The sequence below is a fragment of the Monodon monoceros genome, unplaced genomic scaffold (assembly GCF_005190385.1).
Source record: "Monodon monoceros isolate NGI ecotype Baffin Bay Population unplaced genomic scaffold, NGI_Narwhal_1 Super_Scaffold_8, whole genome shotgun sequence".
In the NCBI taxonomy this organism is placed as follows: Eukaryota; Metazoa; Chordata; class Mammalia; order Artiodactyla; family Monodontidae; genus Monodon; species Monodon monoceros.
The window spans coordinates 25,073,758-25,095,821 of record NW_021703785.1 but is presented as its reverse complement, the minus strand read 5'-3'; positions in this window follow the sequence as shown (position 1 = coordinate 25,095,821).

Below are 22,064 nucleotides of genomic sequence, written 5' to 3'. Positions count from 1 at the left end.
ATAACAAGTGTTGGTGAGGGTGTGGAGAAAAGGGAACCCTCGTGCACTATTGATGGGAATGTAAATTGGTGCAGCCTCTATGGAAAACAGTATGGAGGTTCTTCGAAAGATTAATAATAAAATTACCATATGATCTAGCAATTCCACTTCTGGGTATTTATCCAAAGAAAATGAAAACACTAACCCCAAAAGATACATGCAACTCTATGTTCATTGCAGTGTTATTTACAATAGCCAAGATATGGAAACAACCTGCGTCCATTGATGAATGAATGGATAAGGAAGATGGACAACAGAATACTCAGCCTTAAAAAAATAATGAAATCTTGCCATTCGCAACAACATGGATGGACCTTGACGATATTATGCAAAGTGACATAAGTGAGGCAGAAAAAGGCAAATACCTCATGATTTCACTTATATGTGGAATCTAAAAACAAAACAAAATTCATAGATACAGAGAACAGACTGGTGGTTGTCAGAGGGGAGCGAGATTGGGGGGTGGTAAAATGGGTGAAGGGAATCAAGAGGTACAAATTCCCAGTTATATAATAAATAACTCATGGGATGTAATGTACAGCATAGGACAATAGTCAATAAACAACAGTCAATAATATTGTGTTGCAAATTTGAAAACTGCTAAGAAAGTAAATCTTAAAAGTTCTCATTACAAGAAAAAAAATTAACTTTGTATGGTGACAGATGGTAAACAGACTCACTGTGGTGATTATTTTGCAATGCATACACATATCAAATCATTATGCTGTACACCTGAAACTAATATCATGTTACATGTTAGAGTATAATAGTATATATAATTGTACTTAATAAAAAAGAATTCTTTCTAGTTTAACTTTTCCCCTAATTAGGTGTCAGACTCTCGGTTTTCCTCTAGATGGCAGAGTGGTATTCTAAATGTTAAAGATGCCCTGTGATAAACATTTTAAACATTTGTGCTGTATTTGCCTGCTTGGTTGAAAACAGTTTCCCCCTTTCTGCAGTTAAAACAAAATAGAGTATATTCATGTGGTATATTTTTAAATTGGTGAATACAATAAAATAAGGAGCAAGAAGATACAATAGTAAAACATTATTAAACTATTACATACAAGACAGTGCTCATACCGGTCATGTTTACATTAAAGAAAGACCTATGCCTTTAATGTTTTACATCTTACTTCCTAGCGTATATTACCCGGCATTCATTCAGTTTTACAGTCTTTATTACTTGCATCAGAGGCCCAGATGAAAGGACTCTAAGAAACCTACAGTGGTCATGTGGTGCAACTTTCTCCAAGAGAATTTTCCATCAAATGTTCAAGATCAATGATGTCTAAGAGCAGTTCTCAGTGAGTCCAGGACTGGGTTTCTGCGAACACAATAGATGAGCCTCTTCCAAATTTCCAACATTCCCTTTCTCTGCATTTCTCTAGCACTAAAAGGAAGCAGCACACTACCTGTATATCTCTCGTGCAAACACACAGGGCAAATGTGATCCTGCATTTAGAGACTTAGAAACTGAGGGTGCCTTTCACAGTCTCCCCCTCTCTAGTCTGATATTTTTAGGAATATCTGTATAGCATTTGCAGCTTCTAAACAGCCAAACTTTCCATTTTGCTAACTGTAGTGTATGTGAATTTGATTTATATGTGGAGCATTTATATCTTTTCTGCTTTCTTAAATAGAGCCAAAAATAAAGATGCATAAAATATGGTAGATGACAAAATAATATATTTAGTGACTAAAACAGTAATACAAAACTTATAACAAGAAATTATGGCAGCGCTTCCCTACTGTGATAGATGTCTGAGGTCTATTTAAAAAATAGGATCGGGCTTCCCTGGTGGCGCAGTGGTTGAGAGTCCGCCTGCCGATGCAGGCGACGCAGGTTCTATTGTTATAGCTTTCAAATTCTTTACATGTGCTGAAATCAGTAGACCTTCCAAATTAAGCAGCACCAAAGAATGTTATTTTGTTTTTTTCTTAGGACTGCTGCTTCTCTATTCACTTGTCTTAGTACTTGGTCATTGTGAAAAAAAGAATGTCTTCTATGTCTTTGAGATAGAAACTAAAAGCTCCTTTAGAGATTGTGAACTTCATGTCTCTAGAGGAATGTTAGGAAAATTGAAATCCTCACGGTTCGTGAGTACCTTGACCTTTCCATTAGCTTTTCTCACCAGCTACATTGTTCCTAATCTGTATTCTAACCCTACTTATGATGACATATGGCTTCCCTCTGAAACCTTCACATGACACTTAAATTTATTGTATTAGAAATGCAGGTAAATTCTGGTGCATTATATTAATTTACTTGCTCTACACCATCTTCACATAGACCTTTTAAAAACGAAGGATTCCCCCGGATCTGTAGTTTTTTAAAGTCTACATTACCAACAATTCTTAGTAAGCTTTTAATCACAGGATTGTTCCAAAAGTTATTTTAATTTAAATTCATTTATACAATGGAAGTTTTTACTCTTTTTACAATTGTTTCTTTCATATAAATTGCTATTCAGTTTTTAGACCTCAGTTTCCAAGTTGGTGAACTAAAAGAACTGGATTGTTTGATTTATAAGAATTCTCCCAGTGTTACGATTCTATGCACTTCATGATTATGATTTTTACATACTTCATACTTAACTCAGACATCTCATCATTTCATGGAAGCTGGCAGAAGATGTGAGCCTCCGAGGACAGAGACAAAGCACTTCATTGCCCATGGCAAAGAAAGGAACAGGAATATCAGTATGTACATCAGCTTCCTTGGCCCCAAGTCCCACAAGGGTGACATAACTTGGGCCCAAACAGATGCCTGAACATGCAATGGTTACTGTTGCAGGAGAGGAACACTGAGCTTCAGGAATCCGCCATTTTATAATAATATGTTAGCAGGCTGCTTCTTGTCCTGCAGGTAAGTTGATCAGTGTAAATACAACTCTGAAAGAAGACCCAGAGAATGAGTGGTCAGGGCCTTACATTCTCGGCATACCCAACAAGATATGTAGGAGTATAAAAGTTCCATGGAGAACCATGTCTTCCAAAAGTGTTTACTCTTATCAGGCCCTGTAACAATGCTATGTATACATCTATATTTTTCTGCCCCATACCACAAAGCAGGTATATTATTCTACCTTACATACACACAAACACAGATGCGCCCCATTTCCATTCCACATCTCTTCTCTTTCCACTACCTTGTTATTTTACTGATTGGGTTGAGAAATGAGACAGCTGTTCAAACTTACACATGTAGAGAGATCATACTCAAATGCAGGCATGTCTGATTTCCAGTCCAAATCATTTCTAGTGTTTGGCTGTTTCCCAATACAACATATTACTTATATTCAATAATGAAAACAAAACCAGTGAGCAGTGTCCTTCAGGTTTCAAGTACTGCTAGTCAAAGTTTAGAGAAAAGATAACTCCATTAAAGGGAATAAAAAGACAATGTATGGGGAAAAAGAAAAAACTGAGTGGAATAAAATAGCCACTGATAACTAAATACTTGAAGAAAACGGCCTCATGGAGGATAAAGGCTTAGAATCTATAAGTAAATCTAGGGAAATTTGTGATATGCCATAGAAATGCAGAAAACAGAATTTGGAAAATGCCAAAATGACATATAGAATGGTGAATATTTTAAACATGAAATCATATTATATACATAAAACATTTTTATTAATTTGAGGTATCTCTTCTTGTACAAGCTATCACTGGGGTTGTCATTACTGAGTCACAAGAGATAAACCTTCCCAAGAGAAGGGTAGGGAAAGGGGAACCACTGTGACTCCCACTCATCATATTCACCAGCAACCAGACTGGCAACCAGTTTACCACAACCTGCTGACAAAATGTTGGCAAGTTACTATGTTAAAGTGAAATGTCAACAGTGGTTGATATTAAGAGCTGCAGATTCCCTAATACTTTATTATACATTTTCTTCACTTAACGTGTTTTCTTTCTCATAACCTTAAATATAGACATCATCCATATTGGATGAGATTAATATTTAAATCAGTGAATTTTGAAAAAGGCAGATTGAGCTCCATATTGTGGGTGCACCTAGTTCAATCAGTTGAAGTTCTAAATAGAACAAAAAGACCAACTTCCCAGAGCATGAGGGAATTCTGCACCAGAGTATCTCCAGACTTTCTGTCACTCTCGGCTTTCCTGGGTCTCCAGGCTGCTGGCCCACACTGCAGATTTTGGACTTGCCCGCCACCATGATCATGGGAGCCCTTTTCTTAATCTCTCTCATAGACCTATAGATATATAGATGATATAGATATAGATCTTCTATTGGTTCTGTTTCTCTAGAGACCTCTGATTAACACATCCCCCTTTTTAAAATTTCATCAGCTTCCTTTAATCATTAAAGCTTCCTTTAATCTAACCTCATACGTTTTTGTGAACAATCATACCTTTCTTGCATTGTCAGAGTCCTCACTAATGAGATTAGATTAAAGATGAACAAGACTGAATCTGTCCTTTTCCAAAGAATATGACATTTTTACAATTAAAGATTTATTCATAAAACTCTACATTTTTTCAGTGTAGACATTTATAAATTGTAAACTCTTTGATTTGGTTCTGGCTAGGAATATTGTAGATGTAGCTAGACACATTATTATCTACGTAGCCACTGTTAATGAATCAATATTAGTAAGATAAGCATTCTGGACAAAGAGGCAGTGGAAAAAGAAATTTGTTTTTGCATCTGTAAAATGGACACAATACATAACTCACAGAGCTGTTGAGTGTATTAACTTAAATAAGGAATAGAAATGCACATTGAAAACTTTACATGTATATTTCAATGGAAGTTATGATCTTTAATTTTAATTTGTAATATTAGGAACATTGATTTTATATTATCTGTCTTGTTTTATTCTAGGGGCTAAGAATATAGCAGTGAACAAAAAATTCCCATACTTATTTACGCATATTTACATTGATCCTTTTTAAACGTTACAGTTTCCTGTAAATTTCCAACAAATGAATTTACAAACAGTAATTTGTGGGACTTCCCTGGTGGTCCAGTGGTTAGGACTCTGCGCTTTCACTGCTGTGGGCTCAGGTTCAATCCCTGGCTGGGGAACTAAGACCCTGCAAGCCGTGCTGTGCAGCCAAAAAAATAAAAAATTAAATTAAATAAAAATAAAATTAAAAACAGTAATTTGTTAAGAACAATGTAGTTACTCAACTGTAAATACAGTTTAAACTGTATTTACTGTACAGTTATTAACTGTAATACAGTTTAAAGGAACTGTATTAACCATTCCTTAACTTTACCTTATTTCTAAGGTAAATTTGTAAAAGGTATACTTTTTATAAGGTAACTTTATAAATTATCATTATAAAAGGTAACTTTACCTTATTTTCTTTATGTATCTCATACAGTTATTTTGAGGGTTAAAATAATTGATAAATGTATATTTATATTTATGTAAATTTATATACATAAATTGTTTTGCATATTATCTGGCACAAAGGACCTGCTGAGTAAAAGCTTTATTTGTGTGTATGGAAGAGGCAGAATGTAAAATCAATTACATGTGTGGAAGTCAAATTGACCTTTGTTAATTTCCATAAATAATTAAGTATTTCTGTTTGGTTTAATTACATTCTATACCCAAGTCATAGGAAAATGGTATATAGCCACCATCTTTAAAATATGGATAGAATGAAACAACCACACATCTTTGTCACTAATTTTAACTATTTTCCTTTAAGAGTTAATCTTGGGTAACTGTAGAATTAAATTCAAAATTTTCTATTCATAGGGCTGTTAGTTTTGGTGTACAGTATCACCAATGCTCTGATGGTAAATCGACAACAACAGTTCTCTGAAATTGATTTAAAGCTGTTTGCCAATTTCTGTGCTGTAAATACTCAAACCACGGCCATTTTCAAGCAATAAATGTGACATCTCTGAATGTGGAGTTGGGAAGAGATGCATAAAATTGGCTCGAGAGGCTACATGATGTGGCTCCCGGATACCACTTGCCTCTCCTTCTATCTTGAGGACATCACAAATATACACATAGATGGGAGTACACAAATGTATATTAAAGCAAGCTGAAACTGCTCTTTGTGGTACATATCCATAAATCCTTTTAATTGATTAATTAATTCATTCATATAAAATAATTTACTAATTATTTAATAAATTTATAATAAAATTATTTAATGCATTAATTTATTTATTAACTGTTTATTATTTTAATAAATTCTCAAACCTTCTATATTACACATATAAAATTTACTTTTATCTGCTGCAAACTATAGGCCTGAACTCACATACTAGAATCTAAGTGATATTAGAAAAAAATACAAATGAGAGATAGTGTCAAGGACAAATATATTTGTCTTTATAGAAGAGATTCTAAAAATTCAGAGTGTGAAACAACATGTGTGAAACAACATGTGTGAAAAATCTGAGCCGGAATATCTTTGGACAAAATGTCTAAAAAACTGTCATTTTTCTTTAATATTTTAATGTAAAACCCTCTTATGTAAAACAAGTGTAAACGCGTATCTCCAAATTAGTAATTTTTCCTGAGAGGTATCATCAATCATATATGCTCTTTTCAAGAAATAATTAGATTATGTCACAAAAAGTGTGTAGGAAAGTTATATTTCTGTTTGCAGTCCTATTTGCCAATTCCCATGTATTATACATGACTATATTGAACTCAAGAGATTTTAGGACAATAGAGAATAATTAAGATTTGGAGTTTGGAAGAAGTGAAGCAAAAAATCACTAATTTGCTAGTTTTATTGGAGGTTCACTTTATAATTCCAAGTTTATTTAAATCTGAATATCCTCATGACCTTGAATTGAATTCAGAGGCAAGAAAGCTTGAAATCTACAGAGCAGAATTTCACTGGATACATTCCAGTGAAATATTAGAATACACAGTGTATTCTAATTAGCTCTTTTCTATTGAAATTTCTTTTTCCTGTGTCTCAGATGACAGCTATAAATGAAAGAACAATTACATTTTAAAGGAAAAGTCATGGAGGTTGACATCTGATTTAGAATCACTGAGAATTGATAAAACTCACTTAGTGATAATATGCTCCTTTGCAAACTGGTAAATTGACCACCAGTGGGTCCCCAATGTAATTTGGAGATTCAATTTTATTTACACTCTAGAGGAAGCTTTAATAGGCATTAAAATAGTATAACTGTTAGCTCACATTAGTTTATAACTACATGTTTAATAGAAATAATATAAAGACAGCATAACTTAAAATTTCCTATGTCCTCTCCACTTCCCTTTTTTTTTTTTCAATTTTTGGATTGTCATAGACTGTCTGGGAATTTGATATTTTAAAAGAGCTGAGGTAGAACTAGGCTATCATTCATTTTAGCAGTCAAGTTAAGCCAGATGTTTTGTGGGGACCAAAGCTGTTCCAAGAATGGATAGAAAGAGATTTTGGTGTCTGAAGCCTTACATAAGTCAGCCTTGAGACTCAAACTCTGTACATGTGCATAGACAGCCTCTGACCCCTGGACTTCTATCTTTACATTAACAACACTTCTACTTAACTTGATCAGTTGCGTTTGGCTCAATAAAACTGTGTCGTGCAGTTTTGGTGCTGGTATGATCAGTAGACAAACCAATATATTTGAAGGAGAAAAATGCATATACATACAGTAGTAAGTTTTCTTACACTGAATGATAATCTAAAACATGTGCAGAGTAAAGAGATAATACAGAAGGCAGGATGGTTTAGTGTGTGTGTGTGTGTGTGTGTGTGTGTGTGTGTGTGTGTGCGTAACCATGTGTGTGCATACCCATGTTCAGATTCAATTGAATAATTCCAGACAAGTCTTTGAATGGAGAAATAATTGCACTACACAGGGGAGTGGAGGAGAGGGTATACATCATTCTATAAAATACTTTATAAAGTCTTTTGCCTTCTTTTTGATATATTTTGCCCTTCCTTTTTTCTGCAAGTTACCTTTGTTGTTATTTTACTTCTTTTAGTTGGGGGTTTGGTGACCAAAACAATTCCATCTGCATATTCTTATAGAAAGCCTTGAGGATCTTAAGCCAAAATACAAAATCAAATCCATAAATAAAATCAGGTAGCCCTCCCCCCACAGAAACAAAATAAGTAATACTTTTTTAGACCTTTCTATCTGTGCATAATTTTTTCAAGAAAGAATTAGGAATTTAAGAAATCAAGACATATGCTCTATAAGAGCAGTGGCAGAGGTTATAAAGTGGGCATTTGTAGGCAGAGCATCCATATTTTTCTCTATAAATAAAACGTCAAATTATGTGGTGACTTTAGAATGCCTTTATTGAGTGACAAATAATCCTGTAAAGAATAATGATAGCCAACATTTATCAAGAGCTTACCATGTGCCAGGCATTGTTTCAAGTTATTCACGTACATTAACTTGTTAAAGCCTCACGGTAGCCCTTTGGATATGTTTGCAATTATTCTATTTTCCTATTTGTAGAGAAGAAAAGAGAACATAGACAGGTTGATTTGCCCCAGGGTAACAGGTAATACATAGCAGAGTCCAGAACCCAATCTCACAAATTTACCGACGCACTATTACATGTTTCATGATCACCTCCAAACCAACCTTGTCTCTTCTGCTGCAGTTCCAAGAGTGAAAAGTCAACTTTAGGAATTCAGTTAACAGCTCAATTTTAGTTACATGTGCAAAATTAAAATGTTGGTTGGCCTTTAAGTTATAACGCATACAGCATTCTTAGGCAAATAGAAATTAAAGTACAACCAGCACAGATGCGTCTGCTTCCTTAACACTTGTATAATCAACCTTTGCCTGCCATACAGAAAGTGCTCCATAAGTATCTGCGAATAAATGAATGAGATGGAGGTGTTTTAATCATACCTTGATTCATTCATTTTACTGGTTATTTTCATTTCTTTTTTTAAATTAAAGTATAATTGACTTACAATATTATATTCATTTCTGGTTATTTTTCCCAGTGTTTATTGTTCAATGAGTCCCAGTACTATACTGTACACCTGAAGATGTACACCTGAAGATGCAAAAACTAATATATGGACTGAGTCTTGAGGAACTCCAGATTAACTGCAAGCAGAGACAGATGTTATAAAAATGTGATAAATAATAGAACAGAATTTGAATATGTCCTTACCAATGATTCTCAGAGAAGTATGAGTTTCCTGTATAAGAATATTTAGGGCTTTGAGCCAACCTTTCAATGTTATGAAGTGTTTTAAATAAGTGAGTTAAAGAGCACTGAAGAAGAGAGAGGTATACTTCCAGCCAATGATAATATTATGTTAAGACCAAGGCTACGTGAAAGTAAATGAGCTTCACAGAGAATTACGAACAGTTGAGCCATCAACTGAGTTCCAAACACTATATTAGAAGCCAGGGAAAAGTTAAAGTAATTGACATACATAATAATTAAAATGAAGCATTTGGGGTTGGTACCGATATAACCTGAAAAACTGTGCGGGACTGCATTTCCTATCACTGAACCTTTTGTTTTGAAATTAAAGTATAATTCCCTCAAAAGGTAGATGTTAAATTATGTGAATCATTAGAAGTAAAATTAAGCAACTTGACATTCTCAGAAGAAACCTGAAACAGATAATTCCATGACATTTCAAAACGTGGCATAAAGAAAAAGTAATATATTTGTGTATAAGAATATAGACTAAATATTTAGTGTTGGCTTCTGGCAGGTAAAAAGTAAAACACTAGATAACAAACAGGGTGATTTTTCTTTAAGAAATGTTTTTTTTTTTCCTTCATATTATCTTGTGTAAAACCTCCACCCAATACGTAGTGATGATACCTCCTAAATAAGACATACCAGGAGAGAAATGAAAGCAAAGCTCCTTGCAAAACAAGTTTATCTCATTCTCTCCCCTAGCTAGTTAGCTTTTTTCCTCACCATTCATCTTCTCCATTGATTTATTCAATACCCCTTACGATTTTCATTCATTTGACCTTAAATCCCAGTTATATCACTATCCTGTGATTTGGGGGGAAAAAAACACTATTTTTTGAAACTTAGTTTTTCGCCTTTAAAACATGTTATAGAATACCTACTTTTCAGGATTCTTAAGAAAAAATAACTATAAAATATTTGGCATATTACAGACACTTTAAATAATTATAGCCTCTACTATTTTTTAATCACTGGGATCTGGTAGATAAGGCAACTGACTCTCCAGTTGATAGAGTCATCTTTGACTTATCCCATCTGATGCTTGAACACATCCAGGTGTTACCTTGTCCATTTCTTCCAGAAGGTATTTCAAATATTAAAATGGTGTCATACAGAAGCTATTACTCCGCCTTCCTCTTGAACAGTTGGTAAAACTTTGAAAGGCAGATATGGGGCCAGGGTATTGCAAGTGAAGAAAGCATAAAGTGTGTAAAGAACAATTATAATTTATTTTGGCCTCAGTATACCGTAAAATAGAAAGATAACACGAGGTAAGTTTGAAAAAGTAGTATAGCATGAAAAATTTGTTATTTAATATATCATGCTAAGAAGTTTGGTCCTAATTGTAAAGGAAAAAAAGGCCATAGAAAGCTTAACGGCAGGTGACTTATAGTATTAGGATTGTAGTTTACTTGCTTGAAAAGTGATAAAAAAAAATGGAAATTAACACTAAATGTGCATGTTTAAGAGAACCAGTTTCAAAAATAAATAATTTATAGAGACACAATTCTGACCTAATGGTATATAAAATTGATAGCAACTTCTTAAATGTTCTTATTTAGTAACTATGCTTTGAAATCACTAATTGGGTTACCCACTTATACACTAAGGTAATCTAATACCATTTTCTTAATTGCACACTTTGGCAAATTGAAAAGTTAAGAGAGTCACCTGAAAGCATGACTGTTTTGCACATATGGAAATGCAAATCAGAATGGCTATTTTTAATTCTGTGTTGGACTCTCTAAACTCCTCTGCTTAACATAACACAGCATAATATCTTAAAAAACGTTTTACGCTAAAGTAACCTTATTCTAGCTAATATTGGCATGAGTGAGTGTGAGCATGCAGAAAAATCAACTGATGACAGACTTTTGTGTGCTATACATGTGGAAAATTACTTCTTTTGACAGAGCATAGTCATAGAAAAAAAAAGACAGGATTTAGGAAAAGAAGATACTGGTAGAAGCTTTACACCCTGGATGACTCCATACTTACTGTGTCTAGCTTTGGGAAAAGCAAATAAGCTCTTTGACCTCATTTTCCTTACCTTTAAAGTGGGGGAATTTAATACCTGCTCTGAAGATTAAGTGTGAATATCAAGAAAGAATATGTTATAAAATATATAACAATATATAATCACATGCTATTTTTATTACCGTTAGTTAATTCTCTAGATTGTTTTTGCAAACATTTTTGCTATAAATTAATTTCTTCTGTACCGTATTCCTAATCCAATCTTTGTTGAGAAAAGGATATTTCTGCCTTGCTTGCTCTTCCGAAGGCTGGTCTAACTGTTGCTTCTGTTACCCTTGAATTTATCATTTTGACGTGTTTCTCATACTTCATTTGGCCATCTTCTAATAAATATAATCCATTTTTAGTTCATTCTTCTATTTTTTTTCAAACTTAAGTGAGGATCTTTTCAAAACTGACCAACTTGATCTGACCAATAACTGATGACCCTCTCCTGTTAGTTAAAATTATTCTTATTGGGAAACACTAAACATATTACAAATTTGAACACCATTTCCAAGTTCAAGCCAGAAATCTGATTCTCTACAGGACATTTAAACATCCAAACTAATAATCTCATTCATATTGGGAACCGTGTAAAAAGAACACTTATGCAAAACCACAGTTCTGAAATTATTTTCCCAATTCACCACTTCCATCTGTTACGATCTATTTTGAAAAAAAACTCTTCTTTGCTTTTGTTGTGGCTATTTCAATTTTCTGTTCTTTCTTTATCCTTCATTCTTGGCTGCATTTTCCCAGCAATGAAACTCACTCAGATGCACAATGATTTAAATTTCCTTTGTTTCTAGTATTTCTTCTCTTCTTGTCTGTAGCAGACAGCTTTGGATCACTGTGGTCCTAGAACACTCCTGTCCCAGCAATTCACCTTACACGAAGCACTGCTAATGGGCTTACCCTGGCCACAGGAAGAGTGACTACATAAATACAAAACCGTGGTGTCACATACTTTCTCTTTGATCCATGCATCAATGTTATGACGATGCTTTATTGCTTGCCATATTGCCAAGATATAGTTTTTCTTAGTTTATTCTTTATAGTATGTAGCCTACCATAAATTTAGAAATTAAGATTTTTTTCTTCAATATACTGGAATATCTCTGACATAAGTGTTTGTGTTTCAAGTAATATAAAATATGACTGCACCAACGTCCAATTTTATTACGTGCAAGCAGTAAATCTATTTTGCCTTCAAGTTACTGTTTCACCATAATGTGAATGTGATATTTTATACTCAAGGAATAATGAAGCTCTATGCTTTTGCCTAATATAATAATTCTAAATAGGCATTGCAGAAAATCTAAATTATGTAATAAAGTAATGCTCTTTATTTATTCATTTATCATGATTATAATTTATTAGTCTTCCACTGATTGCTGTGCTTTGAAAAGAGCTGTAAGATCTTTGAGTGATCTAAAGTTATGGTTTAAAAAATAACTGTGCCTTACATTTATATTGCTTTATGGTCCATCAAACATTTTCAGATATATTATCTCATTTTATTTGATCCTCAGAATAACACTGCCAGAAAAGAAGGCCAATGTATCTATGTTACATAGAAGAAAACAGAAACTCACAGATAATGTTTCACCAAATTCACTCATAGAATAGTATAGTTCATATGGTATGGGATGGCTAAAGTGAAGCCTCATTTTTATCTCAATGTCCAGTACAAGAGGCATCAGAACATCAGGACTACAATGGGTAAAGGGGATAAACTGTATGGTGATGGATGGAAAATATATTTTTGGTGGTGAGCATGTCGTAGGGTACACAGAAGTATTGACAGAAATAGAATGTAGTACACATGAAACATATAGTGTTATAAATCAATATTAACTCAATTTAAAAAACTAAACAATAAAGTTAAAATTTTTAAATTAAAAGATAAATTTAAGGGACTTCCTTGGCAGTCCAGTGGTTAAGACTCCACTCTTCTATTGCAGGGGGCATGGGTTCTATCCCTGGTCAGGGAACTAAGATCCCGAATGCCCCACGGCACGGCCAAATACATAAATAAATTTTAAAAATTTTAAAAAGAAAAAAAAATTGCAACTACCAGCATGCTTTTGTTCCTCATATACTTCAGTATATCTAAAACCTCATTCTTCAAAACCTAGAACAAATTCTTCCTCTCCTCTGAAACCTCCCTCATTACTTCAGTTAGAATAAATTCTCTCTCCACTGGCTTATTCCAATCAATGTTCAAAGTTATTACAGCAATTATTTAAACTAACTTTTATTGCTTATTCCCTAAACTGCCTCTTCATTTTTTAATCTCATTCTTGACAATTTTTCTTTATATACACTTCTTCATATACATTTCATATACCTTCTTTCTTTTCCTCAGCCTGTTTGCTCATACTTGTCTCTCTAATGTTACTGTTCTTTTAAAATAACATCAGTCCATAACCATTTATCTATGGTTTATTCAAAATCTCAGTTAATACACATATCCTGCCTGACCCATAGGTATGGAAGCAAGTGCTTCCTCTTTGGGAATGTATATTATCTGCGCATCTATTTAATGTTCACTTTAAGTGCTGTGTTTGTATTGATTTCCCCACAAACTGCATGGTTTATTTATTTATGTATTTATGTATGTATGTATGTATTTATTTATTTATGGTTGCATTGGGTCTTCATTGCTGCACGTGGGCTTTCTCCAGTTGTAGCGAGTGGGGGCTACTCTTCGTTGTGGTGCGCGGGCTTCTCATTGCAGTGGCTTCTCTTGTTGCGGAGCACCAGCTCTAGGCGCACGGGCTTCTCATTGCAGTGGCTTCTCTTGTTGTGGAGCACCGGCTCTAGGTGCACGGGCTTCAGTAGTTGCGGTTTGTGAGCTCTAGAGTGCAGGCTCAGTAGTTGTGGCGCATGGGCTTAGTTGCTCCATGGCATATGGGATATTCCCGGACCAGGGATCGAATCTGTGTCCCTTGCAGATTCTTAACCACTGTGCCTCCAGGGAAGCCGTAAACTCTATGTTTCTTGAGATGATGACTACAGTATATATAAATGTCAAAATAATTAAATGAATGCCTATTATATAGTAACTGGCACGTACAAAATACACAGTGTTGATTAGTATATACATGCTAAAATAAATACTAAATTAACTTTGGCAGTGTAACTAGCTTATTACACAAGCTGGACGATGGACATGTTCACGGAGAAACACACTTTAGTCATCCTCACTGCTGACCCTTTTAACCTGCTGTCTTAGCTTATTTCTCCCTGACCAGTGGATAAAACTACGGGCAGGTGTTTGGGTCACTTTCTGTAACACAAGAGTCTCCTTTAGTTTAATATAAAACTTTCAAATCTTAGTGCAGATTAAAATTTCTCCTCTTAATTAATTAATTCAGACCCTCCTCACCCTGTGAATTCTGCAGTATGGAGGGGAAGCATAGTGATGCCATTTCCATCTCTTCGTTCTCTCTGGCTTATTTGCTGAAGTCTTGGGTCCTTGATGAGTAGTAGCGGGGAGAAGGAAGACATGTAATGTGTAGGGCAGACCTATTAAACTGTTATAGTTATAAACTGGCCTTTTCTTCTCATGGTGGATTCTAAACCTAAATCTTTTCGTCTTAAGGTACGTTTATGGGTTTCTCAGATATATTTTCTACAAGTCAGTCTTTCTTCTGTAGGGGTCAGTTTTACCCCTACATGCTGCCCTTGTCCATACCTGTCCAAATGGAAACATGTATCTTTGCCCCACTTTTGCTGTAAATATAGTTGCAACTAAAATATTCCTCGTGCTCTATTCAGCCACCTCAGGCAAGTTGAGCTACAGGTTCTTTTTTTTTTTTTTTAATTGAAGTATAGTTGATTTTTTTTTATTGGAGTATAGTTGCTTTGCAATATTTTGTTAGTTTATGCTGTACAGCAAAGTGAATCAGCTATACGTATACATATACCCCCTCTTTTTTGGATTTCCTTCTCACTTAGGTCACCCCAGAGCATTGGATATAGTTGATTTACAATGTTGTGTTAGTTTCAGGTGTACAGCAAAGTGATTCAGTTATATATATATATATATTTTTTTTTCAGATTATTTTCCATTATGGGTTATTAGGAGATATTGAAGATAGTTCCCTGTGCTATTCAGCAAATCCTTATTGCTTATCTATTTTAATGTACAGTAATTTGTATCTGTTTCTTATTTTCAGATTTCTACCAATAAATGTCAGTCACTAGTGTTGTAGTCAAAAGCGTAGGTCCACTGAAGACTTATCTGGCGTGGCTCTGGTAGGGGTTCAGAGGCATGGAGTTATGCAATGACAATGGTCCCATCAGCAGTGTCTTAAGAACATCCCTCTTGATCATAAAAATACTTTTTACTATAAGTTAACAGTTACTGTTTTTTTTCTTACCAAGAAATACAATAAAAACTAGTTGTAAAAAATAAAAATTAATGAGTGATACAATAGTAACATTATATACATTTCCACTTAAATTTTTTTTTTTTTACTTCTGTTACTGTTGCAAGGTTATTATATGACACATTTGCTAAACTATCACCCTGAACTTATTATTTCTTGCCATGAGGGTGAGAAAAATGTAGTAAACGCATAAGGTATAATTTAGTTACTCCAATTCAGTGCCCATTGTATTTCTTTCAATTACCACTAGTTAGGCAAAGAATATTGGCCTATATCTTAATTCCTAAGCATAGCCGGAAGTTGAAACAAGAAGTGTAATGTTGAAGCTGAAAATTTAAAAATTAAAACCATGTATAAATTAAGACAGATGGTGTTGTTTAATAAATATAGTGCAAAACACATAGAATTTAAGACTTCATATTCTGTAATTATATGCTACATAGAATATGGTCACTTGCCATTGTCACAAAACTGAAAAAAACTGTATTGCTGGTGAGACTTGTAAAGAGGAAAATATTCAAAGTTTTACAGCTGACCTTTACGGCAGTTTCACAGCTTAGTAACAAATGGGCTAATTTTATAAAATTTCTGCTCCCATGATAGTCATCCTTGCCTAGATGAGTTTGAAAGTGCTGTGACTTATATAGTCAAGCCATTTGTGGTCCAATCTTATCACTTATAAATTAACAGCAAATGCAACAGACCGAATGGTAATCAAAAAGGATTTTAAATCTCTATAGAAGAAATGTCAAAAGTGTGTTTTTAATACAGAACGAACTTCTAAAATTCTTCTTCATATTATATATACTACACACATTAGAATGCCCCCTAATTTCTCTTTTCCTCTACAATCTCCATTAAAATTTCCATCTATATCAGCCTGGACTGGATTTACATTTTTCATTCTATTCACCTAAGACGTCTGCGTCTCGCCATTTGTTTTCTTGCCAGTAACTACGCGCTACTCAAATAAATCTATCCAGTGAGCCTTAGAGACTCCAATTTATCTCCTCAAATATTATCTTGATTTTGTACATTAAAAGCTCACAAACAGAGAAGGCAAAAAATAATTCTCCTTAATTAGTGCAGGAATGGAAAAGGATGTGAAAATAATACAATAATATTTGTCCTGTCATATTAGGGACAGTAAATATTAATATGAGATGATGTTTATTGTTTTGCCATTAATATAGGGTTAAAATAATCTACAGTAATGTGTGTGTGTGTGTGTGTGTGTGTGTGAGAGAGAGAGAGAGAGAGAGAGAGAGAGAGAGAGAGAGAGAAAGAGAAAGAGAGAAAGAGAGAGTGGAGACAGAATTATCTGCATCTATAAACTGACTAAACGATATCACACTGGGGTGTATAATACAGTATTGTTAACTATATATGTATGTTATACAACAGATCTCTAGAACTTGTCCATCTTGCATAACTGAAACATTTTATCATTGAACAACTCTCAATTTCCTGCTCCTACTAGCCCCTGGTAACTGTTACTATACTCTCTGCTTCTATGAGTTTGACTACATTAAATACCTGATATAAGTGGGATCATATAATATTTATTCTTTTACACCTGGCTTATTTCACTTAGCATAATGTCCTTCAAGTTCATCCATGTTGTTGGATATGGCAGGATTTCTTTCTAATTAAGACTGAATACTTAATACAATATTCCATTGTATGTATATATCATATCATCTTTATCCATACAACCATCCAATAAACATTTAGGTTGTATCCCTATCTTGGTTATTGTGGGTAATGCTGCAATGAACATGGGAGTGCAGATATATCTTCAAGATCCTGTTTTCAATTCTTTTGGATATATACACAGAAATGGGATTGCTGTATCATATGACTATTTTTAATTTTTTGAGGAACCTCTATATTGTTTTTCATAGCGGTTACTCCATTTTATATTCCCAACAACAGTGTACAGTGTTCCAATTTCCCCACATTGTTGCCAACAGTTGTTATATTTTTTGTTATTATTGTTGTTTTTGATAATCACCATCCCAATGATCATTTCAATGACATTTATCTCAGAAATAGAAAAAACAATCCCAAATCCATCAGAGATAAAGAAGTAACTCAACACTAGCGCACTAAGTGGGAGCTAACAACTTGGAAGCTAATGAGGACAGTAGAAAGGATATGGGCCTAAGGGCTAGGGTCAGACTTTGATACAAGCAGGACTGCTACTGAGCCTTCTGTATAAAGTTGACGTATCAATGAGATGCCCAGTCACGAAAGGGGGATTAGAAAAATATCCTCTTCTTGGCTGTGATATGGTAAAGAAAAGCTGTGACTGAGGAAAAAAAAATGTCATGTGAAATGTTGTTTATAAGATGAGAAATTTTATAAATGCCCATGTTTAATGGATCTCTAAATTATGAAAATGATGAGAAAGCTGTAATGGATAAAACCCTGCAGCCTTGAAAAAATCAACTCCCCACATTTTTGAATGGTCAATTGTACAACAAGCATTGAACTTGTACAGGCAAATCAAACCTTATAGGAGGTAAACTCAGTATCAAAACTTCTAAAACATAAGTTGAAATAAATCACCATGAGGGAAATTTAGCAGTTTACAATAAACAGAAGAATTAGCACCTTATGAATTTGAGATAAAAAACAATTTAAGACACAAACATAGTTGAATAAATAAAAAGGTAAAAGAAAGAATAGAAGCCATTATTAAATAATAAAAAAGAAACGGAAAAGAACACAAATTTGAATGAAATATAAAGAAAACTTCTTGATATGAATACATATGGTCACAAAACTTAAATACTCACTGGACAGATTAAATAAAAGTTTGTAAAGAACTGAAAAACTTGAAGAGATTTTTTTCAGAGCTGAAGAAAGGACAGAATGGAAAGAATAACTGAGAGAAAGATACAGAGATGAAAATAATGAAAAAGGTATATAAACATGGAGAACAGATGTAAAGGGCTTGGGATATATGTCTGACAGGCTACTCTAAAGAGGGTGATAAAACAGGTTATATTTGTGATCATAATGACTGTAAGCTTTCAGCAATTAAAAAAAGTCCTGAGTATCCCAGATTTTAAAAACAATCAACCAAGGTCAAAGAACATATAAAATATACACACTGATCCATCTAGAAGCGGCATATTAAAGGCAGACTGGGTATATTAAGAGTAAAAAGAAAGAAAAGATAAATGTCCATTAGCATAAATGTATAACTACCATGTGTAACCATATATTCTAAAAGAAAATGAAATTAAATCTTTTGATAATAATAACATGAGAATATTAACTTTGGGGGCAGTAATAAGACATTAATATTTGAATTATGTTTAAACAGTCTTACCTTCTTATAATCTAAATTGAATGTTTATGGCGCAATGATGGGAATGTTAGCAGTTGCCTTAAAATACTGCAGCAGAAAACACTGTGTGAAGAGCACATAAGTAAGAATGCTAGAAAGCTAAAGCTTGGTGACAGTTACATAGGGGTTCATTTTATTACCCTTTTGTTTTGTTATGTATCTGAAAATTTCGATAAAGTCTACCAGACTAAAAGTCTGTAAACACTGATTATAAATTCACAACAAAAATGTTTATTTGTGGATCTTTAAGAGTACGATAGAACTAAACAAGGAGAATATTATGGGGCTGGGGAGAAACAAATAATGCTTTTGAGAGATAATATCATTGGACTGTGATAAATCATGCATATCTATTAAAATCTTAAAGGTTTAGTTTAGCTATATAAATAATAGAAGGATAAGGTATAAATTGCAAAACAGTAGAATAAATTAAGGTAATGAAGAAAACTTGATAAATTGTATAGGAGAAAGGAGAAAAAGAAGATAAAAGAAAAGCATACTAAGTAGAAAGTACAAAATAAGATGAAAGAAATGACTTCAATTATACCTGCAACTAAATAAATGGAAATATTAAAAGCACCTCCTCAAAAATGATACTAACAATATATATTTTTTAAATCCTAGTGCATAATTTTAAAAAAGATATACGGAGAGTATGAATGTATACAGAAAAATTGAATGTAAGGGTATAGAATGCATATCAGAAATACTAACAAAAATCTTGTTGATGCCATATTAATAAAAATAGATTGTAGGAAAAAGGCTAATAAAATGAATTATTTCCTTAATGATAAAAAGTAACTATTTAGGAAGAAATTATAATCCTGGCTCATAATCTTGTAGTTCAAAAACAAAACAAGGTAGTTAAGATTCAAAGATTTAACACAATCAACACAGTATTTAAAAGACATTCATAAGCCAGGAAAGCTTGAAAGTATGTTGTACCTTCACAGGTCAAGCAGTTCAATAGCAGAGTGGAATGCAAGGTACGTGCTGGTGAGAAGGAAGGGAATTTGTGGCTGCAGATAAAGCTATTTAGGGCCAGACTCTTTATTTTTAATTTTTTTTATTGTGATAAAATATACTTAACATAAAATTTACTATTTTAGCCATTAAAAAAATAAGTGATTCATAGAATCCTGCACAAAACAAGTAGTGAACACATTATCTTTATATACATATACATACACAAGTATATACTTATACCACAAAGGGAATATCAATAAATGCAAAGCTATCAACAAGAGTCTATGCTCTCTGAACAAAATGCAATAGAATCTGTAAGAACTCTATGTTCAAGGCTCTTCAGGTCACACAGTAAGGAGCAGAGACAAGTAAAAACTCCGAATACCTCTCCACTCTTTGCCACTAAATTACCTGGATGATTCTGGAGAGTCATTTAATTTGTCTGTTGTTTATTCTTCTCTGTAAAATCAAACTGCTGCAAAAATAAGTATTCACTTTTTTATGAAGCATTAAGCTACTAAATAATATGTGAGACTTTATGTCTCATTTTTAGAAGGAAGTCCTATCCTAGTGGTAGACATTTATAAAAGACGATGGCTCAAGAAATAGTGACCAAATAATACAAGCTTTAATGGATCATAGCTTTAGGAGAAAGTCTTATTTTTATTATAGTCAAATAAAGCACAGGGAATACTGCATTTTGAAAAAGCACTGTGTTCTCCATTCTTACAATTGCTTTAATAATTCAGAGAGATAGCATGTAAGGTGACAGGAAATTGATACTCAGACAAATATGTTTCCCCAAACAACTGTCAAATGAGCTGCCCTCTGGGTGTGTCCTGAATGGCATGGCAGTTGAAGCTGTCCCTAAAGAAATCAGTGAGCTTTAGCAACTCGACAAAATGACTGCAGAACATACAACTTTTACAAATTACTCTTTGTTTGAATACTAAAATAAATAACAGAATTTTCAAAAAGCATATGGGGATAATGCTGCATATCTTCTACTCCCTCTGGATCAAAGTGTATCTATCTATTTCATCCATTATTGTGGAGTAAATTCTAATTTACTCAGTTCTTAGAGAAATGCTGCAATAAAAGGAACACTGCTGCTCAGCAACATTTGCTTCACAAACTGTTACTCTTGCTACAACTTAAAAAAAAAAACAAAACAGTTATGATTAAACTCACAAAGAAACTGGTCCAGGAAACAAATACAGGACAATTTCCAACTGGACTTTTAATTACAAACAGCAAACATTTCCAGTCACTATGCAATGCTGAATTACAGAAATATCTAACTCAAAAATTTTTCCTTTTCTTTCTTTCATTTTCAGTGTTGTTATTATTGTTCCACTCCATTCTAATTTTCTTCTGCTCCCTCTTTTTCCCTTTCTGATGACAATATGTAAAAGTTAAACAACAGTACAACACAGATGCACAAACTCAGGCTACACATTCTCATGGTAGACCGTGGGAAAAGGGGGTTATATAAAAGAAGATAAATTTGCTTGTAGTACCGTAGTGATGATTTTGGGGGAGAGTTTCTTAATATTTTTGTGTCTTGATTTCTTCATTTACGAAGTCTCTATTTGATATTTACTTTGCTATCTCACAGAATACGTATGACCAACAAGCAAGTTTCTGAATGTGAAAGCATCGAGTAAGCTCCAAAATGCTACTCAAATATAGTGTCAGATATTAATAAAAAAAAGTATAGTGTCAAAAATATTAGGATGGTAGAAAAAGAAAACACTCTATTTTTACAATCATTTCCGTTTCTAATATGCAACATGAGAACATGTATATTCCATGAATTTGAATTCAAAGACCTAATAAACTTTTTGCTGTCTATCTAGATACAGAGACATTGATAAATAATAATTTGTTAAATAGCTCTTCCTCCGTTGAATAATGCCATAGTAATCAGTTCTTGGATCAAGAGGGTCTTTTAAAAGGAGTATTTATTTTAATAATTGCTAATTATAAAGATTCAATATGATTGCATGGAAAAACCATACTTCTGTGTGAACAAGCAAATTATGTTCAACTTCATGATGAAGGAACTTAATAGGCTAAATCTAATTTACGAATCAAATGACTAGAAGTTTCCCAATAATCAGCAGG